Source organism: Lepidochelys kempii, chromosome 12, assembly GCF_965140285.1.
Source record: "Lepidochelys kempii isolate rLepKem1 chromosome 12, rLepKem1.hap1, whole genome shotgun sequence".
Lineage (NCBI taxonomy): Eukaryota > Metazoa > Chordata > Testudines > Cheloniidae > Lepidochelys > Lepidochelys kempii.
Window position 1 is genome coordinate 24,354,908 of NC_136391.1, and position 15,152 is coordinate 24,370,059.

The window sequence follows — 15,152 nt, forward strand, 5'->3', positions numbered from 1 at the left end:
TGATATTTGCCCTATAGTTTGTTTTTCTTAATTTTGTTCTGTGGTTCCTGGTTAGATGCTCTTGTAACCCCCTGAACAATTCCTCACTTGTCTAAGAGGTACAGTTATGTCACCCTCCTTGTTAAGCTAAGCAATACACACTTACCCGTTTTATCCTTTCCCTCCCATCCTGCAGTCATGCTTGTTGCTTTGTCAGCATTCCCTCCCATTTCTTTGCATCTTTCTGCACTGAGCTGCCCAGCATGGACCACACCACTGAAAGTGGAGTCATAAGAAAACAGCTGTAAAGACAGAGTGGTTCTGTACTGAGGTGTGCAGTTGTACACTACTATACCTTTTCAGATTGAATTACCAGCAAAATCCTTTCATAAGTTTTCCGTGGGAGTCTTATATGGTTTGTGAAGGGTGGGGTAGTTTTGTTTTTGTTTATTTTTGTTTATTTTTTTGCCCAAACCAGTCTATTGTAATGGCTGATGAGAAAGCCATTTGCTTGTTACAAGCGTTGACCACCAACTTGCTCAGATGAGTGTTGTCTGAAACTCAGACTTCATATACCATGATCTTCCTGGAACCAAAGGCAGTCAAATGTATAGATGTACCTTATCCGCTCCCATTGGAATGTAGCCACATGAGCAAGTTGCGTTAGTTTTGTGAGATAATGATTTATATTTTAAGGGTGAGATTTTCAAAAACACTCGACGTTAACTTAACTTTGCTCCCACTGAATAATTGGGATTAATTCAGTCAACGGGGCTAAAGGGAGTGTTTACAAATATAAGTGGAGGCAAATAAATAGTGGAGAGAAAGAAGAGCCATTAACAAGTGAGAGGAAATCAAAATTTATTCAAAAATAGCTGAGCTTAAACGTTATGGTCATCAATAAAGTTACCAACATCTGGGTCAATATAGTTGTTGGTAATAAAACTAGGGAATCACTTGAGTCATTTGAATCTATAATGGACGAAGTACTCGAGAATGTACTTTAGGGAACAATCCTGCTCGGGCACAGAGTGGATTAATAGACTCTTACTTCTCCAGCTTCTATTATAATAATATTTTTCCATCCATTTTCAATAGTAGGCCAGTTCTTGTTGACCTGAAAAAAAAAGGTAAGAAGGCAATATATAGAATTTTTTTAAAATAGAAAGTGTTTAATATGATCAGATGGAGGGTTTTTGTACTGAGCTTTCTAGTTTGGAAGGAAGAACTATTAAATCAAAGGATCATGTTTTCAAAGAGTGTTGCAGCAGGTTGTCCATGCAAAATGTATGAACAAATGGATATTTGCATATGCGCATCAGATGACTGATTGCTTATCTGCTTATATGTGCAATTACCTGTGTAAAAATGCAGGAGTTTGCAAGAGCAATGGATGAGAAAGGGTTTGCTCCAATTCCAGTGGTTCTTTTGACCCTTCAGGAGCACAGTTGCCAACATTCATGCGGTAAATAAGCATCCCGACTTTCACAATAAACCAAAAATCAAGCTAATCCCATTTCAAAATAAGGCTGAAACAAGCCAATCCCTGAGAACCCCAACACTCTATGTGACTAGATCCCCCTGGCGTGCAGTCTGGGACTGTAGTGGGCCCGCTGTGCACTCCTGACTCTCCCCTCCTTGCCCCTGCTTGCCCTGCCCCTTCCCCCTGCTTGCCACGAGCTGATCAAAAAAAAGAAGCAACAAGCTACAACAAGCCAAACAAGCTACAAGTCAAAAACTAGCCAATAAGCAATTCACAAGCCAATTAAGCCAAAAACAAGCCCAATTTCTGCGTTTTTTTCATGGGCGTGGCATGTCTGTTCTTGAGCCTTTTGAAGGGTAGCGCTCAACTAGAGATGAAGTGTGATCCAGTCGTTCATGTGCTAGCTTGGGACTTGGGAGGCATAAGTTCAATTTCCTGTGAGGTGAGTGCTCAGATCGTACAGTATCGAGGGGCCATATAAATACGTAAAATAGATAACTAACTCCCAAAGGTAAAATGCTTAGAGAATATTAGGTTAAAATGCTTTGCTGAACTAGGGTCAGAGAGGAACAGAAATTGCAGTGGCTCAGCCAGCTGTCCCCTTTATGGTGACACTTAATGGGCTAATCATAAGGTTTCAGTTTGTTTCCTGTCTCCATCTTCTGCTATGTTGAAGGAAGATGGTTATGACATGCACCTTACGATGTATGAACACAAAACAATGAATTTATAAAGATTCATGCTGTTGATTCTGCAACAAACATGCCTATGCAAAAAAGCAAAATTGTAATTTACTGTATTATATTCCGGCACTGAGCCAAAATCACCCTCGTGGAAGGCAATGGCAGCCAACTGAGTAACACCCAGACAAGAATGAGGTCCAGAGAGTCACATGTGTTTTCATTTGCTACAGAAGCAATTTGTTTTGCTTAAGGCTTTATTCCTTTAACAGTTTTCATGAAACTTAAATAAGCTTCACTCCAGTGTTTGGACATTGACCTGCTTTCTACTTGTTTGTTTAGTGAAACGGCTGCATAACTGACTGAACAGTGTCAGAAGTTATAAACAAACTTTGATTGCAGATGTGTGTTTAGTTTCGCCTTGACACAAACCCTTTTCTTTCTAGAGTACAGAGATACTCCCCAGATTACATGAACCACAGCACACAGTAATTCTTCTGCAATTAAGAAATTAAATAAAAAACCATGGCATACAATGTTCTTCTAATAAGTACAATACACAGCCAGCTAGTTTAGTTGAAATTAAATTCATGTATATATTGAATACTTTGTAGAGTTAATCATTTATAAAATTGTTGTTCCTGGGATGGATTCTGACCTCAGTTACATCTGTGTAAATCCAGAGTAATTCCTTTGACATGGAGAGTTATCCTTCCTTTTTTTTCACCATTGTTACTAATGATCAGAGTCTGCCACACAGTGTGTTTGCAGGTTTGTGTATGTGTCTGCATTATATATAATTGTTTTTTCTAGGTAGCAAGGTTTATCTAGTGTTTTAAGATTTTTAATCCAGTCAATAGTTTTAGAAAACAAATTCTGTTTTCTTAATCTGTAAACTCACCATCAGCTCGAAAGTGTAATGTAGTATCCCATCAGTTGTACAATCTAGATGAAGACCTTTGGGATAGTGGATGGCTCCAGAGATTGGTAACACTATAAAGCCTGTAATTGTTGTCTCATTCATTCAAGCACAGTCTGAGTCAGAAGAGAACAGAAAGTATCTGATGTACATTCAGTGCCCTATGTGAAATTAATTAGTGACTTTAGATCAGCTCCTAAAATCTGCATCAAAAAGCCAAGACCACTATTGGCAATACATTTAGTGCTGTGTTCTAAGTAGGTCTTCTAGAAAAGAGTTGAGGCCATCAGCGTAAAGGTTTGAGGAGGCTTTCACTGATGCTGCTCCACACATCCTGTGAGCAAATAGAGGATGTCAGAGAGTGGGAATTCCATTTCATAGAGGATTTTGAAATTTGCTTTCATTGCAGTTTGGAACTCCACCCCCAAATTTTGAAATTTTCTGGAAAAGAGAATTCACTGTTGCCTACAATTGTTTGCATCATGGTCTGCTGTTGGTGGTAGAGACTTGTGATGAGTTCGATGCTTTGGAGTCCCCATGTCTAGCAATATCCTCCAAAGATACTGGTTGGTATCGGACCCTTCTGAGTAGAGAAAGAAACACCTGCTCAATGGGTGATTGTATTCTCTGCATTTTTCAATTACGTGACAGGTTTTGAGATTTGGTTGTTAGTTCTGCTTTAATCCTTCATTTCATGCCATCCTGGATTATGAGGAGCCGAACTTTGCTTCTGTGCAATATCAGGGAGATGGTACAATAGTTACTACTCTCTGGTATGTCTCCCTTCTTTGGGAAGGGCAGAACAATTCTCTTCATCCAGTCCTCTGGCCAATTTCTAGTTGTCCATACATCATTTCAAATTTTCCACATAAAATTAGTACCACATTTGCCAATCACTTTTAACAATTCTGCAGGCATGTTATCTACTCCTGCTGCTCTTCCAGGCTTCATTTTCGTAATATCACACACCACTTACTCTTGCAGGATTGATGGCTCTGGCACCAAACTCTTTTTTCTGTCATGCTGTCTTATGAATGGCTCTGGTGAGGCATACAGATTGGCACAGTAAAATCTCCACCTGTTTTTAATATCATCACTCTCAGTGAGGATACTGCCATCATGACCTTTTATTATGTTTGACCATGGGGCAAACCTTTTGGTAAGAAATCTGACCACTGTGAACATACTTTATATGTGTTGTTGTATTTTTAATGATGAAAAATTGTACAGGTATTTTTGCCTTTTTTCTTCTGTTAAGAGAAATGTATTTGGCCTGTATTACTGACACTTAACGACAGCAGGTGGGCAGGTTTATTAGATGACAGACCTGGTTACACAGGTCTGATAGGATTCTTTATACTGGGTGATGAGCACTCCATGAGGAAAGGTGTTTCTGTCTCTATTCTGTGCGCCCAAAGCCAGCAGAAAGTATGCTGTCTAAAAGCAGGACAAATAGGCTTGGGATATCATTCTGGAATATTTTTGTATTCTTAGGAGATACTTGGGATATTTCATGGACTCTGGTCATTTTACTCTCAATCCAAAAATGACATCTGAGAACCACCCCGTCCTCGTTGTCTGGGATGTCTGTACAATGCGATAGGCATCAAAAATGCCTTAAAGTAAAGTACACTACCTGTGTACTGAGATTGTAAAGTCTTTGGGGAAGGGGTTTTCTTTTTGTTTTGTGTTTGTACAGTGCTAGTACAATGGGATCCTGATCCATGACTGGGACTCCTAGCCACTAGTTGTGAAAGGGAACAAATGCACTCTGCAGACCAGTCAAAGATCTGTGGAAAGGATCAATGGATTAATAAGAAGGTGAGACAAAATTATAGCCTTTGGGCCAAATTTAGCTTTAGTAAAACCTAGAGCAATTCTCTGGACTTTAGTGGAGCTGCTCCTGCCTACACCAAGGTTGTAGTTGGCCTTTTGTGTCTCTCATGAGATGAGGGAAGATGAACCCTGATAAGACTATGCACTTGACAGCCATCTCAATGTCCTTGTTGAAGGGTCTGAGTTCATACCCCAGAACTCTGTATAATTTGGTCTTACTCAATGCAGGCAAATAAATATATGAGGTTAAAATGTTTTAATTCCTCTGGAAAGTTAACTCTCTCTCTTGGGACCTTTATAAAATCAGTGTCCCAAACAATTGTCAAAAATTCCCTAACATCACCCCGAAAGAGGAAACAATTCTCTCTAGCAATATTCCCACCTCTCTTCTCTCAACTACCTGAAACATGAGGTTTGTTGCTTAGTGCAGAGTAGTTGCCACCTTTTAGTGCCTGACCCTCAGTATCTCCACTTAAGGCCAGGAATTCACAGTTGTGCAACAAGCATACCTTACAATGCTCATTCGAAAACCAAGAGCATCCTTGGAGTTCATGGCTAATCAGTGGGTGTTGAGTGCTCAGCACGTGGCAGAACTGGACCCCTAGAAGTCCCCTGCGATGTGCCAATGCTATACAACTACTACCGCAAATATCATATAGGGACAGAAGACAGGTTAGGAATCAGTTTCAAAAGTAGATTTGGCAGAATGATGTTGGCATCTCTGTGTCTGTATAATACGTAAACGTGTTTAGAAGCCCAAAAACGTGACAGCCTCATTTTACAACTCGGGTTGTTTTGTAATCTGGTGCTATGGGGGGTTTCCCCTTTTTTTCTTGTCTTTTGCCACAAAATGTAGTACAATCAAACAGCCTTATTTATCATTTAAATCCAGTATTATTTCAATCTTATCTAAGCCTGAAACAAAGGAAGCAAGAAAGCAAGGAATGTTACACTGTAGAACATGAATAAACATAACTCAGTAACAATTCCGCATCCGTGTAGAACTAATTGGCTCATTATGGATGTTCACAGTGAAACCCTTTCCATGTACAGATGTATAGAAACTGTCCACACTGCAATGCAGGTTCGATGCAGTCAATATTATATAGTGCATCTAAAAAACTGTACAAAACTAGATCTGGGCTACAGTGGTTGTATGATATAGCTTATTACATAGCAAGCACAACATGCTGTCATTGGGGAGACTCCAGCTCTCCAGCTCCAAGACTCCCGGACTTGGGTTGCATGAGCTGGTACTTGCGATGCTCTCCACCTTGGAAAGCCATGGGAGAAGACACACTAAAGTTTTAACTAAACTTCAGCTATTTTTCTCCCCACAGGTGACAAAAGTGGAGGAAAACCAGTTACAACATAGCTTGTTTCACATTGTTATCCTAGTGGGACAATAGTAGTATAGCAGGGAATTAAGGTTAAGACAAATTTATTGTTTAATAGACTTAAAGGGTGATCATGCAAACACTTACTACTGAGCACAGTGCTTACTACCATGAGTAATCCCATTGACTTCTCTATGCTGTAAGTACAGAAGCACTAAGTTCAGTAGTGTTTGCAGAATTGGACCCTATATTAGTTGGTTTTGGAGCCAGATTCTGCTCCCATTCAAGTTAGTGGAAGTTTTGACCAGGGGAACAGGATCAGGCCCTTGGAATCAGTAAACTTGTGTCCTGGCACAGTAACATTTCAGGAGACTTCATAAAAATGTTTTGCAGGTGTTGGCGGCCCTGCGGGAGGCGGAGGGTTGACGGGGGGCTGAGTGCAGTAAACTCAGCCTTTTGATGCCGGTGATAAGGATTGCCTCACATCAGTGGTCAGTGTCACCTAGTGCCAAGCAGCAGTTGCATCAAACAAACCACAAAAGGGAGCTTACTTAATTTAGCTCTCTCCTAGCGAGAGAAGCCAGACGTGTAAAAAAGTGAGAGCAAGGTGAGAAGCAAGATCTTGCCAAAAGTCCAGATTTGATCTGCACCTTCTCTAATTGGGCCCCAGATTTCATGACCCTTTCCTAGCTGTTCCCATCTATGAGATACCCAGCCAGTGGAAGGCTGCTGCACCTGGAGCTGAACCCTTTAGAACATTGATAGGTTTCAGAGTAGCAGCCGTGTTAGTCTGTATTTCCAAAAAGAAAAGGAGAACTTGTTGCACCTTAGAGACTAACAAATTTATTTAAGCATAAGCTTTCGTGAGCTACAGCTCACTTCATCGGATGCATTCAGTGGAAAACACAGTGGGGAGATTTATATACATAGAGAACATGAAACAATGGGTGTTACCATACACCCTGTAACCAGAGTGATCACTTAAGGTGAGCTATTACCAGCAGGAGAGCGGGGGCGGGGGGAGGACCTTTTGTAGTGATAATCAAGGTGGGCCATTTCCAGCAGTTGACAAGAACATCTGAGGAACAGTAGGGGGTGGGGGGGGGGGGAAATAAACATGGGGAAATAGTTTTCCTTTGTGTAATGACACATCCACTCCAGTCTCTATTCAAGCCTTAGTTAATTGTATCCAGTTTGCAAATTAATTCCAATTCAGCAGTCTCTTGTTGGAATCTTTTTTTGAAGTTTTTTTGTTCAAGAATTGCCACTTTTAGGTCTGTAATTGAGTGATCAAAGAGATTGAAGGGTTTTCCAACTGGTTATTCAATGTTATAATTCTTGATGTCTGATTTGTGTCCATTTATTCTTTTACGTAGAGACTGTCCAGTTTGACCAATGTACATGGCAGAGGGGCATTGCTGGCACATGATGGCATATATCACATTGATAGATGTGCAGGTGAATGAACCTCTGATAGTGTGGCTGATGTGATTAGGCCCTATGATGGTGTCCCCAGAATAGATATGTGGACACAGTTGGCAATGGGCTTTGTTGCAAGGATAGGTTCCTGGGTTAGTGGTTCTGTTGTGTGGTGTGTGGTTGCTGGTGAGTATTTGCTTCAGGTTGGGGGGCTGTCTGTAAGCAAGGACTGGCCTGTCTCCCAAGATCTGTGGAGAGTGATGGGTCGTCCTTCAGGATAGGTTGTAGATCCTTGATGATGCGTTCGAGAGGTTTTAGTTGGGGGCTGAAGGTGATGGCTAGTGGCGTTCTGTTATTTTCTTTGTTGGGCCTGTCCTGTAGTAGGTGACTTCTGGGTACTCTTCTGGCTCTGTCAGTCTGTTTCTTCACTTCGGCAGGTGGGTACTGTATTTGTAAGAACGCTTGATAGAGATCTTGTAGGTGTTTGTCTCTGTCTGAGGGGTTGGAGCAAATGCGGCTGTATTGTAGAGCTTGGCTGTAGACAATGGATCGTGTGGTGTGGTCTGGATCAAAGCTGGAGGCGTGTAGGTAGGAATAGCGGTCTGTAGGTTTCCGGTATAGGGTGGTGTTTATGTGACCATCACTTATTAGCACCATAGTGTCCAGGAAGCGGATCTCTTGTGTAGACTGGTCCAGGCTGAGGTTGATGGTGGGATGAAAATTGTTGAAATCATAGTGGAATTCCTCAAGGGCTTCTTTTCCATGGGTCCAGACGATGCAGATGTCATCAATGTAGCACAAGTAGAGTAGGGGCATTAGGGGACGAGAGCTGAGGAAGCGTTGTTCTAAGTCAGCCTTAAAAATGTTGGCATACTGTGGGGGCCATGCGGCTACCCATAGCAGTGCCACTGATTTGAAGGTATACATTGTCCCCAGACATGAAATAGTTATGGGTGAGGACAAAGTCACAAAGTTCAGCCACCAGGTTTGCCATGACATTATCGGGGATAGTGTTCTTGACGGCTTGTAGTCCATCTTTGTGTGGAATGTTGGTGTAGAGGGCTTCTACATCCATAGTGGCCAGGATGGTGTTTTCAGGAAGATCACCGATGGATTGTAGTTTCCTCAGGAAGTCAGTGGTATCTCGGAGATAGCTGGGAGTGCTGGTAGCGTAGGGCCTGAAGAAGGAGTCTACATAGCCAGACAATCCTGCTGTGAGGGTGCCAATGCCTGAGATGACGGGGTGTCCAGGATTTCCAGGTTTATGGATCTTGGGTAGCAGATAGAATACCCCAGGTTGGGGTTCCAGGGGTGTGTCTGTGCGGATTTGTTCTTGTGCTTTTTCAGGGAGTTTCTTGAGCAAAGGGTGTAAGTAAAAGAATAAATGGACACAAATCAGATGTCAAGAATTATAAACCAGTTGGAGAACACTTCAATCTCTTTGGTCACTTGATTACAGACCTAAAAGTTGCAATTCTTCAACAAAAAAACTTCAGAAACAGACTCCAAGGAGAGACTGTTGAATTGGACTTAATTTGCAAACTGGATACAATTAACTTAGGCTTGAATAGAGACTGGGAGTGGATGTGTCATTACACAAAGTAAAACTATTTCCCCATGTTTATTCCCCTCACCACCCCCAACTGTTCCTCAGACGTTCTTGTCAACTGCTGGAAATGGCCCACCTCGATTATCACTACAAAAGGTTTTTCCCCCGCCCCCGCTCTCTTGCTGGTAATAGCTCACCTTAAGTGATCACTCTGGTTAAAGGGTGTATGGTAACACCCATTGTTTCACGTTCTCTATGTATATAAATCTCCCCACTGTATTTTCCACTGAATGCATCTGATGCAGTGAGCTGTAGCTCACGAAAGCTTATGCTCAAATAAATTTGTTAGTCTCTAAGGTGCCACAAGTACTCCTTTCCTTTAGAACATTGTTTCCCTGATGGATTCATAATGAATTCTCCTCTCCTATTACATACACAAGGAACTCCTGAGATATGTCTAAACATAAACCCTGTAAAAATCATAGACTCTACAACAAATTAGACCAAACTGAGCCTCCCTGCTGGTGGGATTCCAGAGCCCAGGCTCCTGCTCAAGTCCAAACATCTACATGGCTATTTTACAGCCCCACAGCCAGCCCCACAAGCCTGAGTCAGCTGACACAGGCCGGTCACCAGTTTTATTGCCGTGTAGTCATATCCTGGGAGTCTTTCAATTGATTCCAATGGGCTTTGGTCCAGGTTCTTAAGCACAAACAGAATTCACAAACGAGGTCTCAATGAAAGCACTGCACACAGCTACAGAAGCTTATTTTGAAGCCTTTTACTTCCTCAAACAACAACTTGTACTTAGACACCTGTAAAAGGTTTTGCTTGCTTGACACTTTCTTGTTTGAAGCAGATCATTAAGAAACTGCCCAGACTCTCTGTCAAGGGTAGGGCTGCCACTGAACACTCAAGAACAGCCTCTTTAGGTTTGATGTTGTTTACTTTACCATCATTGCGGAGCAACCCATTGCAAAGCAGCCCGCAGAAGGGCTTCCTATTCTAAACACCAAACACTCCAGGGTATGAAGTGGTGACGGTCACGCCATCTTATTTTCCCTCTTTAAAAAAGTTCCGTTAAATAGTCAGTTTGGCTGTGACCTCTGCTTGTGACTTTCAGTCAGGTTATCTATCTAAGTAGATATGAGAGACTAGTGCCCCATTGTGAAGGGCTAAGTGGTGAAAAGGAGGACCATTATCAACACAGGTGGTAAATTATAGTTAACCCTTTCAGTTCATTAGCTCTTTCTATAATACTCGTCTGGAATGTACAAGAAAAAAAGAGAGTTCAAAGTGGCTTCAGACGTTTGCTAGCAAGGAATGTGTTGTGTGAAATTCGCAAAAAGAAAAGGAGTACTTGTGGCACCTTAGAGACTAACCAATTTATTTGAGCATAAGCTTTCGTGAGCTAGAGCTCATTTCGAAGTGAGCTGTAGCTCACGAAAGCTTATGCTCAAATAAATTGGTTAGTCTCTAAGGTGCCACAAGTACTCCTTTTCTTTTTGCGAATACAGACTAACACGGCTGTTACTCTGAAACTTGTGTGAAATTGAGGTTCAAGGCTGTGCTTTCAAATGGGCTTCTCAACTTGCACGCTCAAATCCCCATGTAGATCCCCAATTAGCATGCAAAGATGGGTAACTGCACCCAAAAGTCAGGCAGTCAGGCATGTTCTGTTGCAAGAAATGAGAGTGAAATAGGACAAGGGGAGCCTGTTTATTTTTAACATTACCAAGGAGAAAATACTGGCCCTTCGCCACTGTGAGTATGGGGGGCCCAGGTGGCAGAGGTTCACAAGAGCCAGACTGTAGAGAGCCCAAGAAGGGGTACTCAAAACCCATACGAGTGAGCTACTTCGTACTCTGGAGGGTAGGGGCATGGGTGGTGGAGCCACTCACCACAGAGAGCCTCTGGACCTACTAGCACAGGAAGAGGGAATAGGAGGGGGGCAGGAGCACCACATCAGTGACTAGTAGCAGCTGCAAAGTGGGTCCGGTGACGTCTGCCACGGAGCTCCCTGCAGCATGCCTTTACTGGAACTTGACACAAGCCCCAGGCTTCCACCCTAAGGAAGGAGCTTAACCACTGCAGAGATTTTCAGCTGGCCTTGTGCTGCTTTCTGGTTAGTAAAGGGGTTGGAATCTCTGAGCAGGAGCTCTACCTTCATCTCTTGTCTTCAGAGGGACTTTTCCTGCTTCTGTGATTTGCAAGGGCTTTAAGAGGGCAGTTTGATTTGGAGCACTGAAACCAGGGGAGCGTTGCTACAATTGCTCTGCCTTCTAATTCAGTGCATGCTTTCACACAGCATATTGAAAGTAACTATCTTCATCATAAAATGGTATCACAAATAGAAGTTGTTTAATGAACCCTGCACATGAACTACGAACTACTGCAAATCACAGTTAGGCTAAGGGAAAATACTGACTAACAGAATAATCCAAAGAGGAAGCAGCCTTTACACCTTTACTAGCTGATTCCCTTATATGTTTTTTTTAAAAAGCAGGGCTGAATCTGCTGCTGTGTTTATGGAATCTGCCTATTGATCCTAGTTCTAAAGGGCCAGTAGGTTAGAGAACTGGTATGTTAGAAAAAATGTCTCTGTGGAGTTTAAACACCCAGTTTTATAGGCAGGGCTTGGTGGGTTCCTGCGCAAACAACTAGAATGTAAGAGTCTGGGCTGGGGAACACTTTAACTGTTTGGAAAAACTTGTTTTGTGCAGCTTCAGAGTGTCCCTGGAGGCTGTGGCCCTGTGCCATGGCTCCTGGTAAAGGCTGTCCTGCAGTAACAACGGAGCTTTTATGGGGAAGCTGGAGCGCAATCAGAAAAGTCTCTGTCCTGAGGGATTATGGGGAGGGTAGTTCCTGGATTCGAGATGGCTTGCACATTATACACATTTCCACCAGCCTTAGATAGCATATTAGTTATGTGAACTACTAAATGTGTTTTCATTTGTACGGTGTAGTTTTGCCTTTGTCGGGTGATCATTCCTCTTCAGTCTAGCCAAAGAGAGAGAAATCTGGGGATGGGTGCATGCAATGAGCGGGGGGAGTGCGAGATTCAGAAGTAGTTTGATCTAGCTCAGTGCCTGGAAGCATTTTCAAAGGGCTTGTATTTTCGATTCCTTGGTATGGGACTTAAAACCAGCTGAGTGACTAGAGTCATCAGTCACTCTGAATATTGTTCACTGTTAATGATAAGAGTCCTAGCTGTGGTAAGAGGAATCCTGTGGAAACTGGAAGCCATCTTCATATGCTCAGCCATTCCTCATCCAGTAATTGGAAATCTGTCTACAGAGATGCTGTAAATCTCAATGTGCTTTACAGACGTTAACTGATGGATCTGCACAATTCACCTATGGCCTGTTCCAGAGAATTACAGAGTCACCAGGTCTCCCACTGTTGAGGTGTTGATTATATTTCTAGCACAAGGTGTCAGATTGCTACTAGTGAAAGTTAAATAACGTAACTGTTGTGTTTATTTATAATAGCACAGAATCCATTTATTCGCAGCAAATGTCCATGTCACAAAACTACCTCTACAAGTGGCCTTAATTGGCAGAGGCACAAAAACTCTCACCAGACTCCAAATGCCAGAACTGTTAATCCAACACAATACGAACACTGAGTCTCTACATAGTTTTTAATGTAATATAAATAGAGCCAAAGGAACAGTTCACATTAGAGGCTGTTATACTGTCCTCCACCTGGCCGTGCAACAGCCACTAATATTCGTGGGTATTCTGCTGGGTCTAAAGGGCTGTTAATGACCATAAGAACTTTGGGATCTATTCTTCTTTCCAGTGGCAGTTGGACTTACTTGCATGGATTGAGGAAAGAATGGGTTCCAAGTCGCTGAAAATTTAAGCCTTCCTTTTTTTAGATAAAACTGTTACAAAACAGAAGTCACCCAAAGATTCCTTTTTAAAAAAAAATACATGCAGAATCTCAAAAAATGAACAAAAATTGAGTTTCTTCTGCGGGGTCCTCTCTCCTTGGGTCCCCTCTATTTCTCTTCTTTGTGTGATCTTCCCCTTTGTTTGCTGTGGCTTTGCCTCAGGGCTCAACCCTGCTTTAAAACTGTGGTTTACCTCATGGAAACAATGACTAGCCCTTAACGACAGCATCACAAACAAATGCCTATAAAGACAGGATTTGTGATTTACATGGGGTTAATTACCACAACAATCATGTTTATTCACTTCTCTAATAAATCCTTAAGGCAGGAACAAGTAATAGCTTGACCAGCTTCATCCAATGAATGTATCTCCCTTGTTACATTATTTGCAGATCTGGTTGTGAAGAATAAAGAGAGAGAGAGAGAGAGAGAGAGAGAGAGAGTGTCCCATCAGCTAGGCAATGATCTATAACTCATGAGCAATCATGTTTTCCTGAACGCCTGATCTCATCAACATGTAGTTCAGTGCTCCTGGTACATAACAGATTCTACCATTACTTTGACTAAGCTTAAAAAAGGGAACATAGTGTCTATTAAATAAATGTAAGCTACAGATCTGAGCAATCTAATGCACTGACCAGAAGAAGAAACCTAAGTCAACACTAGTGTCTGCTAAGTTATTAGGGCCTGATCCTGTGCCTAGTGAAGTCAATGGCAAAGCTCCAACTGACTTCTGTGATGCAGGGCCAAAACCCTTGAGTGGCCTAGGGCTTTGCTTTTGCTTGTGTATTATGTGGGCCATTTCATCCTCCTAAGCACTTTTCAAGGACCACAAAGTGCTTTACAAACATTTATTAATTATAGTCTCACAACACCCTAAGGAAGTAGCTAAATATTGTCACCCCCATTTTACAGCTGGGACAACTGATGCTAAGAGATTAGTGACTAACCCAAGCAGCTGCCAGTGGCAGAGCTAGAAATAGAACCAAGAAGGTCTGGGCCCAGATTTTCACAAGTGACGAGTGTTTTTGAATGGTGCCATTTTTGGGTGGCCAAAAGGAGAGGCCTTAAACGGACCAGTGCAATTATCACTATTATACAGAATCTCCCAACCTACTGTTCTCGCTATAATGTGACCTGATCGATTTTCCATGAGGGGATACAAAACGATTTTGCTTCAGCTGTTGACATTTACTTTGGCCCTGATCCAAAGCTTTGGAAATCAATGGAAGCCCTTTAGACTCTCTGGGCCCAATCCTGTATAGTGCTGAGCACTTTGGCCCCCATTGACAACAATTACATTTGAGGTTGCTTAGTCCTTTTCAGGCTTGGGTCCTCTAGGACTACATCTAGGGCAGAACATTTCATATGCCTTTGGAAGAGTTTGACACCTTGTTGTGAAGGAAGTTGTTTGTGTGAATGCAAGAGCAAGGTGAGACAAGGCAAACTCTTTACTTTGGAACGCGCACTGTAGTTAGTACCATCGATGCATAAGATACAGTACAGTAAATACAACAAACAAAGGGCTCACTGTGGTATTTACACCTGCCACAAGTCAGTTTACAAACTAGGATTATTGAGTCTCCAATAAAATAGTTGTGCTTTTAGACAGAAATGTCGTGTTTGGGAGGGTATGTAGTTCAACATTCCTTGTTTTTTACCAGCCTGACACATTCCTACAGCAGAGGTTTTATAAAATTGATCTTTTATTTTCATGCTTCCCATTAATAGTTAAGAAAAACCTAGGGAAAAATAAACACTCTGTCCCTGATTGTTTATTCACCAGTTTCTTAGGAACCATAATTAAGTCTCCCAGGAATTGTGTGTTTTATCATATTGTATATCTTAAAGAGCCACTTTAGGTAACATAACAAGGAGTGCCTTATGAAGGAAAATTGGATTCATTTTAAGACTCTTTTTTAACCCCCACAAAGAATGGCTCTGTGTTTACTACTTTCGTGCATGTGGCAACTTGCCCAAGTAAATAGTATGCTACATAAATACCAGAGATTGGTATTTATGATATTACATAAACATACTCTGAATAATGAC

At 41.9% G+C, this 15,152-nt stretch overlaps 1 long non-coding RNA gene across 1 annotated transcript in view; it reads right to left on the reverse strand.

Moving 5' to 3' along the window:
* Positions 1-857: 857 nt before the first annotated feature.
* LOC140896295 (uncharacterized) overlaps positions 858-15,152 on the reverse strand; it is a 60,627-nt gene continuing 46,332 nt past the window's right edge. Inside the window, exon 3 of the long non-coding RNA XR_012154505.2 lies at positions 858-1,096. This is a non-coding gene — a long non-coding RNA (uncharacterized LOC140896295). The remainder of the gene's footprint in view (positions 1,097-15,152) is intronic.